The 12431-nt window shown below is 37.7% G+C and overlaps 1 protein-coding gene and 1 long non-coding RNA gene across 2 annotated transcripts in view; both read right to left on the bottom strand.

Moving 5' to 3' along the window:
- The window catches only part of LOC140925314 (protein mono-ADP-ribosyltransferase PARP15-like), a 9380-nt gene extending 9114 nt beyond the window's left edge, over positions 1-266 (bottom strand). The window contains exon 1 of the mRNA XM_073375319.1: positions 182-266. The gene's annotated coding sequence lies outside the window, so the exon portion shown is untranslated. The remainder of the gene's footprint in view (positions 1-181) is intronic.
- A 7196-nt stretch (positions 267-7462) lies between these two features.
- On the bottom strand, positions 7463-8287 carry LOC140925325 (uncharacterized). Its single transcript, XR_012164387.1, has 2 exons — positions 8181-8287; positions 7463-7676 (listed from the first exon to the last, which is right to left on the bottom strand). It is a non-coding gene; the product is annotated as an uncharacterized lncRNA (long non-coding RNA).
- Positions 8288-12431: the final 4144 nt, after the last annotated feature.

Raw genomic sequence — 12431 nt, 5'->3', positions numbered from 1 at the left:
GTTTAAAAACATCTAATAATATGAGGGCGCCCATCTTACAAAAAATATATAACCTGATCTTATATGAAGAAAAAAATTAACACTTGGAGTATACGTGCACATATGAATCAATGATAATATACAGGCCGGTAACGCCATATTTCCGGTAAATCAGTCACAAGCTTTTGTGTCACCGACTTACTGTATACTATTAACAATGGCATTTGTTTTAGCCGGCTGCAATGAAAAAGTCCAAAGCTGTTTGATATTCATCTGAAGCGACTGTCATTTTTATAGGAGGAAATAATGAACTGATTGAATCGATCGATTAACATCAGTTGATCAATTTCACCTGGTAGCTATTTTGAACGGTATGATCTTGAAACGTGCTCTATCCAAGAATGCTCAGTTGTTCACCATTCCTAAGTCGATTTCAAAGCGTTTAACGCTATTCTTGAACAGGATTTGTGGAACAGTTGTAACAGATTTGTACGGCATGTTATTTTAATACGCTCAAAAAGCGCAAAGCAAGGACGACGGAGATTTGGTCGTGCACGTGTTAACATGTGATCCGGAGGCCGTGTTAAGCAAACAAAGATACTTACGATCTTTTATTAAAAATCAAACTTTTCTTACCTGTTTAAGATAAGAGGGCGCCCTACTTTCCACACCAGCAGAGAGGTCCAATACTGTAGGTTAACAGAAGAATACTATTCGTCTGATTTCGTTCAAATGGAGATCCTTCGGCCGAACTGTCGGCTGTGACCTGTGCATATTCTGGTGGCGCGAAAATGAATGCTGACACTGGACTCTGTTTCAGTTGTCACGCAACACAATTTGTCACACAAATTGCTGGTTTCCAGTGTCACGCCATTCAAAATAGATCAAAATAAAAATCAAAACCGTTCAATAGATAAAGTTCAGAATCTGGGAAATGAAAGAAGGTTAATATGCAAAGACCCTTGCCAAGATTCAGGTCAGAGTAATATTTCATATACGAGATATCCGAAGAAATGTTTTACCCAAATTTATAGAGATTTGTATGGAGACGCCATGCTGGTGCTCAACCGGATGAACACCAACATGGCGGACGGAAACCAACAGAAACATCTGTTAACGAGTTTTGCTACAAAAGCGTGAATTTTTTCTTCGAGGAACTCATAAACATTAAAGTAATACTTGTTCATGTACAAAAACTGGTTAGATAGCAAAATTCGTTGAATGAAACAAGTCATTTTTTTAATCTACATGACAATTCTCTTGTCCGTCATGTAAATACCGCGTCACGCAGAAGCTTAGAAATTCAAGCGTACTCTATCAGGCAAAACCAAGAACCATCTTGAAGCGAAAATTTGTATGAAAATTAGTTTTCAGCTGTCCTAATACATCGCGAAAGTAAAATCTCGGTAGCATCGATAGTTTTGTAGTTTGAATTTTAGTGACGTCAAGTGAAAACCAACAATACTATTTTATGTGTTTTAGCCTCAAACGAAGGTTTTTTTTTCTTTTAACTTGTATATTATGCTTTGTTTTGCCCGCCTTCTTATTTTCGCAGTCCAGATCAGTGCCCCTTCAAAAACATACCCTACGGAAAACTCCTTTTATGTCTAGCCCCTCTTTCCTAGTCCCTAGGCGCCATTATTCCGCGCGGTCAAAGTGTCCGGGTCACGCGGTCCAAGAGAAAATGTTCTCCTCGGCACGTCACCGAAATTGAATCAATCGATAGGGACTGGGAAAACGCCGAACAGGGACTAGGCAACAGCCCCTCCAGACCTTCCATGGGCCTTTCGAGCTGCGAATGACTTAACACAAGTGAAACGGGAGGGATCATGGGAAAGTGAAAAAAAAAATGCAGCGTTTTGCCGAAAGAAATCCCCACTGAAACCCTGTAAATATATAGACCGCACACAGACGTTGTTTAATTTTTCGTTTCTTTCTTTTCGAAAACATTGGCGAACTCGCGAGCCGAGCGAAGCGAGCGCGGTTCGCGAGAAAGAAAAATAATAATAACAATAATTCTTCTTCCCCCACCACTGCCCCCTTGCACTGGCGGTCAATAAATCGCCTGCGGTTTGTATTCTATCACCCGCACTCGACGGACTTTGAAGAGAAAATAGAGGGTCTGTGAACAGGCTACTGTAAATAACACATCCAGGACAAAAATAGCAGAATCTCTGAACAGAGCCCCTATTAAGCGGCAAGCCAACCACATAACACAACAATTAGAGAAAATAACAAAAATCGAATGGAATTTTAAAAAAAAATAATTAAAACTGCTTTGAAAATTTGGCCTCAAGAAATTCGCAACTTAGTACCTCATGATTCTGTGAAGAACCTTTTGGAGGTGAAATTTTTGCTGTTTATTTGTTTATTGTCATTTTGCCAAAAAAGCGCTAGCCCTGCGTCGCATTGACTCTAAACCTTCTGTACACAAATGGTTTAGACGATACGTGGGAGGGCCCCAACGCAGGCTAAAAAAGCCCAAGAGAAAACAATTGCACTCACTAGTACGCTTCGTTCTCGATCGGATGATTTTTTGCTTATCGTGAAGTTTTAAGTGCATCGAAAAACGTGAAGACAATTAAAAATGGCTGTCAATGCACTGCTCTATACGGCAAATTTTAAGAAGAGTATCTTTTTTTTTGCCTCACGTCTTCTGAAATACATAACCCATTAAGCGAATAAAATATCGGTTTAGTCATGACAAGAGAGCTCTATCCTCTCTTGGTCATGATCGATAAAACAAAGTGATAATCCAACGTATATAGAAAGCTAAATACAAAGGCACATTGCAATTAGAAATTTTTAAAACGAAAACGGGCCAAATATGAAGATGCAATTTAGAGCCGGAACAGCATTTTCTAACTGATATTTATCAATCGTTTAAAAGTGCTTTAACCAAGGTAAACACTGGCAATAAACATCGCTTATAATTTTACTGTTAATAACCATTTATTTTAACTGGGTCGAAATTAACTGCATATTGAGAAATGGATACTACCAATAATAATAACATAATGATTATGATATAATAATAATAAACATTTTCTGAATCATGGTAATCGTCAGATTTTAATTTGTTGCTGTTCAAACTCAGAATTATTGTCAGAGTCTTTCCCTCTTCTATTGTTGAAACAACATTTCAGAGATTTGCTTTGTTTCGCGTTGCTAGTATTAAGGTTTGATTTTAAAAGACCCTTCTAAGATCTTTTCAACTTTTGACATGGGGCCAGTTAGCGAAAATCCGTCGACAACACCGAAAAGGGAATGATTTAAAATTAGTTAACTGACCGAATATTTGAGTGATTTGAAAACTATCGGAGATTGTACCGTAAATCCTCCACCTCCGCCAAGTCCACCGCAGGCGAGGGGGGGGGGGGGGGGGGGGGGACTAGATACAGGGGGCTTATTCAATTTAGCAAAGAAGGTGGTATCATCTCTCCAGAAAGGACTAGAATGCAAGTTGGAAAAGCTCAGGCACAAGAAGTTAAAGGTCATGCAGCTGAGGTTTAAAAACAAATCCGAACTTCCCCAGCTGGGTCAGTCCACACGAAGTTGTACAATCGCAACAGACTCCTGACAGTCGTAGTTGATTAGTATATCATTTATTAGCAAATAATAATGAAGGGGAAGGGGAGGGGGCGGGGAGCTTAATAGGGGATTCACGATAGCTACCCAAAGTCGCAAAACTTGACGTCTGCCCGGTGAGAGACAAAAGGCAAATATCTATGCACTCTTAAGACCTAATTCGGTTTAAGGCTTTCTTCCCGCTTAATATGGGGTCCGCTTATATTTGTTAATCACCTGCAACTGATATGGATGGTTTTCAACTATTTTCTCAATTGACTGATCATAAATTGCTTGTTATTTAGGCAGTCAACAAACCCTTCCATGGTTTTTTTCAACTGCCGTTAAAAGTATCAGTGAGCGAATTTCCATCAACTCTCCACTGGACTCGAGGCCCTTTATATTGAGCCGACACGATGGTCAGAAAGTCCTAAAAGTTTCTCCTCTTATTTTCTCTAATACCGAACCTTTATTTAGCGAACACCTTTATTAAGCGGACAGCAGGTCCCGTAGGTGTCTGCTTAAAACAGTGTGCATATGATATCTAGTACATGTTCTTCTCGATGTTTAACCTAGGTCATAGCGCCATGGAGTTCCTTTACATTTGAAGCATGCTTTTCTGCGGTACTGCGGGGGTAGCTTTCACACATGCTAATATGAGACTGGGCACTGTGCAAATTTTAGCTAATTGCTCCAGTACAAATGTGCCGTGCACTTCTCTTCCATTATGAAAAATGCTTTCCCTTTCTGCAACTTTATCTTTACAAGAACCCCTCGCATTGACAGGGATTTGACCATGACAAGCCGTGGCCTTACTTTTCGATTCGCCGGCCTTCGCGGGATCAATAACTTATCTTTTAAGTCTATGACCCATTTAAATTTCCCTTAGAAGTTTTTTCTTATACTTGGTCTGCTTGCCAAGTTAGCTTTCGTTCTCCTCTGGTTCTTCTTTTAATCCTTATATCTGGAGATTATTCTACCCCTGAGCGACAACAATTTATTGTTTACTGTTCTTTTAAGTCAGAAATAAGTGTGTGTTGTTGTTTAAAACATTTTTCTCGCACTGATTAATATAAGAAAGCTTCCTGTTGCCTATCAAGTTCCTGTTTTCTATAATAAGCTTAATATCCGCAATGTTCCCAGCTTACTATTCTTTCGAAGAAACTAATATTGAACATATCTTCTCTCTTGTTTTCTGAGTCTCTCTCTCTGTATATATTAGTACTAGCTTTTCTATTAAACCTTTGTTTAAAAGAACCTCCTAGCCTTATAAGCCTCTTGATTACTTCTGGACCCCTTGTCAGTTTTTAATGACAAGTATTTCACTTTGGCATCGTACTCAATGAACTGAACTGAAAGGTCTTTAAAGTCTTTGTTATTTGTTGAAACAAAAATAGATTCTACAGTAATAAAACTTACATTTTGCAAAAGTTAAAAACAAATGAAAAGCTACACAAAGAGTCGGACAAAACCCTTAAAAATTCCGTATACAATATTAACATATTTTTTCAACATTTAACTAAGAAGGCAATGCCTTGTAAGCCTCTTCGTCATGCAATCATTCCTCCTCCACGAACGCTCGACAAAATGCCACTTTAACCGGCCAGGAAAGACAAAGAGACGTGAACTTAACGGTATGTTAGCTTTGTTTTGTTATATTTTGACTTCTGGACTATTATTCGACGACTTGTCCCATTTTGTCCATGTTATTGACACACACAACGTCTGGGCCGCCTGCGCAGCGACCTGGGCCGAGTTGTTCAAAGCCGGGTTAAGATAACCCAGGGTTAGTGCGAGATTTGAATTCAGATTTGAAAGGTTAAAAAGCATTTCAGTTTTAACTCTTTTTGTCTACAAGTTGATGATTGAAAGCTCTAAATATAACAGAGAAAATTATCCGAGAAAGTGCTCTAGAACACAAGAGAGAGAAACCCGCGTTAAATTTAACCCCGGGTTTTGCGCTAATCAGCCTTCGAACAAATGGGCCCTGAGAGTTTCCCCGATATTTTAGATTGTCAAGCGCTTCATCTTCCATGGCATCGGGCCATTACAGTAACCTTTCCTAATTATACTACAAGAAAGAAAGCTGTGTGGTATATAAAATTAACAATAATAACAATAATAATAATAATCACGATAGGTATGTGTAATCAAATGGTGACGAGTGAAATTAGGGAATAATTTCACACGCGTTTTATTAGGATTTGGACAAAACTCAAGTGAGATTATTCCCTAATTTCATGAGTATACCATTTGATTACCCATTGATATAATGGGTGACGAATTGCATTTTTGACATGTTTATCCTGGTTTTATCGATCGAGATCGAGAACTCCACGCTCATACATAATTTTCAGAATCTGTTCGACAAAATACTTGATAGAATCCTTCTTGATGTGCTGTTTCTTGTGTTTAGGTTTTCTAAAGTGTCTTTTAATGTCCTGACATCTTCATTCAAAACTTTAAAACTTCGTCGCCATCTTGGCACTGGGCCGTACGGAAGGTTGCCATGGCAATTTTCTAATTTCACATGTGAAATTATAAATAAGTATAGGTAATAGCACGATTAGAAGTGATATTTGGCATAAATACCACTAGTGATATTTCGAAATTGTTATACGTAATTTCACAAGCCGTTAGGCGAGTGAAATTTGAGACAATTTTGAAATATCGCGAGTGGTATTTATGCCAAATATCACGTACAAATCCTGCTATCATTTGTTTATACTACTACTCGCAAAAGTTTTTTTTAATTTTCACATGATAAATACCATTCGCGATATTTCAAAATCACTACAAATTATGCTATAACCTATACAAACAGGACAACATTTCGCGCCTTTTTTTAGTACTTACAGTTAGTTTGTGACTCAGACAGGAAGACTGGGTATTATACAGAGCCTTTGAGAGGTCATCCAAATCTATTAGGTTTTCACTTGTAAGAAATTCAGCCATAGACAGTGCTCAGATAAAACGTGTCCGTAAAGTGGGGTTGACGATATGTAAGTCGGGACAAAAGATAATTTTCTTTGTCTGTTTTAAGCGGGTTAATTTTAGAGAAAAAATATGAGCTTTTGGTCGGGACAAACGACTGTTCGTTATACACAGGTGTATTAAGCGGGTTTCTGTAGAGCGGAGTTTCACTGTTTACAGGTTTTTCCTGCTTACCATATTGCCTGAATATAGGGCGTGGCCGCAAATTCCTTTTTCAGTTTCGGCCAGAATATCATTAATACTGTTTCTGTCTACTGGTTTCGATGACTTCTCTCAGTAAGGCCTTTTTTATAGTCTTTAATATGGATATGCGATGTCATTTTTCGTTTGTCTTTTAGGGTTTTCGTTTTCCTCGATCTTCCTCTAAAAACGCTTCCACCTCTTGTTCGTTTCAGGACGTACATCTTTCGTTTGAAGAAAGGTCGTTTATAGCCATTTTCTGAGAGTCTCAAAACGGCGATGAAAACCTCTGTTTGGCGCGAAAATAACACAATCAAATGACGTAGCTGAAAATTCATTGATTCTTGGATTGGCTGAAAATAGCTACAAATAATCCGAAGCAGCTTCTTTTTTTAGTTCTACAGTGTGCCCCACCGTGCAACCCAGGAATGCTGGACAAACACCCATATGGGGGAGGGATGGGCACGCTTGGAATTGACTGAAACACTGATAAATTGCAGTTCTCAGAGAAATGTAATTCTCTTTTAACATTGCATTCATCATGTTAACTCTGCAAAAATTAAAAGAAACAACTGATGAGACAATTTGAGTAAACTATGGTTAAGAGCTTTTATTTCATTGTCGATAAAGCCACAAACAATCCAACCTAACTTACTTTTATCCTTAAAATACCTAAAGCACATTACATATATAATTATTTCAATTAGACCCGATTTAATCCCTTGAAAACTTGTTCATCTCCTTTTTCTTGATCTTGCTGACATTTCTTCTGCCATGCAGCACTCACGCCTCTATACAGCATTGGCCGGTCAAAGCAGTTGCTGCCCAGCAAAATTTCCACCCACTTCCACAAACAGGCCACCAATAAACCCCAGTCTTTCCAAAACAAGGACAAGGGGAACCACGCTTCTGTACCCCTCCCCGTTGACTTCGTGGGTCATTCTCTTGAGCTCCTTCTGCGAAATAAATTGGAATTCCCACAATTTTTCTTACCGTTTGCGTTAATCCTATTCCAGTCAAATAGTAGGAAATGTCATCAGAATGCATGATAGAAGAGTTTTTTTAGTGACAGGTTTTAGAGAAGGTATCTCCCTAATGATCTTGATAGTCGCACTTGTTGAAGTAAATCGGGGTCTTCATACTGAGCCGAAAAACATCGACGAAGCATAGTACATAAACGTTTTTCAGGTCAGTGGAATTCAGTATGACGATTTTAAGGTTAAGACATTTACAGCGTTTGAAATAAGCATATTAATTATCCATAGATTGTATTCAGGTCTTGTTGAAAATTCACTCTTTGCCTTCTAAGGCAAGAAAAGGCCTCACAGCAGAAGTCACTTATATCCAGACGAGAAAGAACGATTGTTAATGTAATAAAGCAATGGCCGCGAAAACTTAAATTGATATCTTTGGACTATTTATAGCAAAATGTTTCTGTGCCTAGATTTCTTACTGCTTACCTTCATTTTTAAGAAGGGGGTTTTCAGATGAAGCAGTTATGACAGCAAAAGTCACTGCCAACAATACCACCAACAAGAACCGCTTTGTATTCATGGTTTAATCTAGAAGGCAAAGTTAAAACCTCTTTGTTGTCAAAGTGATAAGGGAATGGGCACGATGTGCTTACCAATGGAACGTTCAAAACACTCAATTATTGTTTCGGAACTAACTTTACTGGGAACCAAGAACCGTAAGCAAAGTAAAGTTTTTTTTTTTTTATGTACAAGCTGGCGGTGTTAACAAAACTTTCCGAAACCTTCAAAGGATATATACAGTGTTCCATCCTGTACAGTTAAAACAGCCTTACGCTGAATGCGGTTGTATTTTATGTTTTTTTTATTTCGGTCTGGTTTATTTGTTATTCATTTATTTATAATTTATGTTTTTTGCTAATGAGTGAAACGTGCTGTACTAGCGGCTGTGTCGATTGGCTGGGAACATTCGCAATTGCAGCGGTGTTAATCTAGTTTTCATGCAGCTACTAAAAGATCTCAATTGGGTCACATTGGAGCACAGGCCTGACATAAAAACAATTTTTAGAAAGAAGAAGACCAAATTCTTTGCATTATACGCCAGACACAATGCACGGCATGTTTTTATTTCGGTCTCCTCTATTTGTTATTCATTTATTTATAATTTATATTTTTTGCCAATGAGTGAAACAGTGAGATGTAGCGGGTCTGTCTCTTGGCCGGGAACATTTGCAATTGGTGTGGTGTTAAAATCAGTTTTCAGATCTGAAAGGGGGTGACATTGGAGCACATGTCTGACATAAAAACTACTTTTAGAAAGGAGAAAACCCCAATTCTTTGCATTATACGCCAGAGAAAATGCATGGTAATCAGTTTACGACAAATTGAATTGAAGAAAGTGCTTCGAATTCCGTTCTATACATTCATTCGCCATAAAAGAAATGGGCTCGGTTAAAGAAATGAAATCTACAACGCAACTAACAGAGTAAAGTTTTCATCGCAGTGTTGTATCTTATGATCCTTACCCTTGAAAATCTTTGTAAAGAAGGTCTGCTTGATGAACAAATAAAGTAGCTGCATTAATTGATACATACCCGTTTTTCTTGGAATTTGTGATTGATAATTGATCTGAGAGCTCACCCAGGACAGAATACTTTCCACAAGTATATACTGACTGAGTAAGTTACGAACTTTACGCTGATTTAAACCCTTTCAGCCAGGCATAATTTATGCCGTTGCCTGCGGTAGCCCTGCCCTCTTTTGCAAATGAAGAAAGTTTATCCGCGCATTCCTACTCGTTGTAAACGTTACCACCGAATACCAACACATAACTCTCCGATGGCTTTCTTTTTTAACTAGCCCATAGAATAACGTTGAGTTAAACAATAAAAATGAAAGCGATGAGAAAGGTCCGTTAAGTGCGCATGTTTCGACGAAATACTGTTAAGGGAATTTTATTTGGTGCTTGGGATTTATAACAAAATTTTTCAGTTTGGGAAATATCTATATGTAAAGGAAAATATCATAAAAACAATTTGACTCATTGGAATTTGTATTCAACTCCTACTTATTGATACCGATCAAATTACATCCTGGCTTCCTACTGATTGTTAAAGGAAAATGCTGTTTAGAGGTAGAGTTATGTTAGCTACTTGTACTGCTTGTACTACTTGTTTTGAGCGTCCTTCACTGTTGATTATCTTAATAAGTTATTTTACTAGCTCATCACAGTGGGTTTGACTTATAGTTAGTATAATTAGTGATCGATGGAAAGTTTTTTCTGACAATGAATTCGATGATCCGGTCCTATTTTAGGGCATCTCCGAGGTAACATTTCTTTTCATAGAAGTACTTTTAATTGAGTTTTTAGTAGATAACAAAGCCTTGTTTGTGTTGCGAAATTTGTGCAGCTTGACATTTTTGACCTCAAATTAAGTCCTTCGTTTAATATATTTTCCATTAAATGATGACTACTCGTTAACTTGTTTTTAACCTTTTTTAGTGTTTTTTCTTGAGTTTTTAACCGATTTCGTGGCAGTGGATAACTTTAATTAGACTTAAGTGTTTTTGTGGGTGTTTTTGTAGGTAAGCAACTATTGTTCTAAATTCTGCTTACAACTGTTGCATTTTTAAGGTTAACGGATATCTTCAAATGGAAAATTTTGTTATGAGTGGTTCAGTTGTCAGAGAAAACTGGGCAAAATGTTAAAAATGTCAACGGAAGGGGGTCAACAGAATAAGTTCATACTAACATCACAGAAAGGTCAGGTGGAGTAACGGACAAATATAAAAAGATAGATCCTTCAGTGTTCTTGTATTAGAGATACAAGCATCACTTTATTTGACCCCCTCGGACGCCATTTTTATAAGCCAATTTTGACCATTTTCCGAAGCTTACAAAATCCTCAAAATTAAACAAGCGCAGTTCATTTTTTATATGCGATACAACACAGCACAATAATGATATTAATAATAATGATAATAATGATAATAATAATAATAATAATAATAATAATAATAATAAGAAGAAGAAGAACAAAAAAAATTTAAACATGAAGTCAACTCACGGGAAATTCGACTCGTAAAAGAAAAAATAAAACAGAACCCTAACGATATTGAAAATATGTGGAAAACAATCAGGTCGTACATTCCAAAAAAGTCTGCGAATGTTAAAAGTTTTGCTAAAGACGATAAAACTGTAGCAAACGAATTCAACTGGTTTTTGAGCTCGGTTGGGAAATCTACGATGGAAAAGATCCAACTTCTTGCAAAAAAATTCGATTATGTGCCCGTGCAAGGTCTCTGAATTCCGAAAAATTATCAATCCTGTCTCACAGACCAGTTCTCTTTCACCACGGTGGAATGTTCTCAAGTTAAAGATGTTGTTAATTCAATACCTAACAAGAAAGCCCCAGGAACTGACAAAGTATCACCTCGCTTAATCAAAGAGAGTTTGCCGATTATTGTCCCTAGTATTACCTCTATTATTAACGCTTCTCTCAGAAGCCGAGTTTTCCCAACTTCTTGGATCCGGAAAATTGCTGAAGTCTGACCAATTCTTAAGAACGGAGATCATGAAGAAGCCAGTAATTGTAGACCTATTTCGCTACTGCCAATACTTTCTAAGGTATGCGAAAGAGTAGTGCAGCTGACTCCGTATCTAACATGCAACCAATCAGTGAAACAGAGCGGCAACAAAAGATGGCACTCTACTGAAACGTCGCCAATTTCTACCACTGATTTTATTCTCTGCGCTATCGACCAGAAGAAAATTATTGCGGTCGTATATCTTGATATGGGCGAAGCTTTTGACACTATAAACCATTGAATTCTTTTAAAAAACTGGAGAATAATCGGTCTATCAGCCTCTGCACTCCAATGGTTCGAAAGCTATCTTTCTCAGAGACTGACCAAGCAGTCCGTGTAAACTCTGTTATATCTGATAAATTACCAGCAGTCAGTAAAGTATCGCAGGGAAGCGTTCTTGGAGCATTATTATTCAGTATTTATGTAAAAGACCTACCAAATGTCGTCAAAATTGTTTAACAGCGTGCTACGCGGATGACACCAAGCTTCTATAACTTAATCGTCATGCCGTGAACGACGACTGCTTGTGTTATAGAAAGTGTTAATTCCGATTTACAACGGATTCCCAACTAGTGTTTCAATAATTGCTGAATGCTTAATCCAGATAAGACGAAACTCATGTTTTTTAGCAGCCGAGGAATGTCTTCGAAATTACTTGGCTTTAAATGATATCTCTACCAGGAAACGACAGACATCAACCCGGCTCAATCAGTCATAGACCTTGGAGTAATTTTTGATCCCACTGACGCTATATTTTGATAATCATATTTCTACTATAGTGTCGTCTTGCATGTCGAAACTACCTCAAATAACCCGCATTAGATTCGCTTTTAATAAGCGGTTGCTTGAAACCATAATAAAGGCGCTTGTTTTCAGTTGAACTCTATTACTGTTCGTCAGTATGGTCATCCACCTCAGCCTGTAATGGTCTTGAATTACTAACAGTACGTTCAAAACTTTGCCGCATGAATTATTTGCAATGTAAAGAAGTATGACCATATCTCTCCTGTATTAAGAAATCTACGTTGGTTCCCTGTAAAAACACAATCGTATTGTCGAGATGCTACTGGCCTTAACATTTAAATGTATGTCGGGTCAAGCGCCTGAATACCTATACATCTATGTTTATTACAAGAGGCAGCGCATCTGGAC

The sequence above is a fragment of the Porites lutea genome, chromosome 14 (assembly GCF_958299795.1).
Source record: "Porites lutea chromosome 14, jaPorLute2.1, whole genome shotgun sequence".
NCBI lineage: Eukaryota > Metazoa > Cnidaria > Anthozoa > Scleractinia > Poritidae > Porites > Porites lutea.
This window is presented reverse-complemented; position numbering and strand designations above follow the sequence as displayed.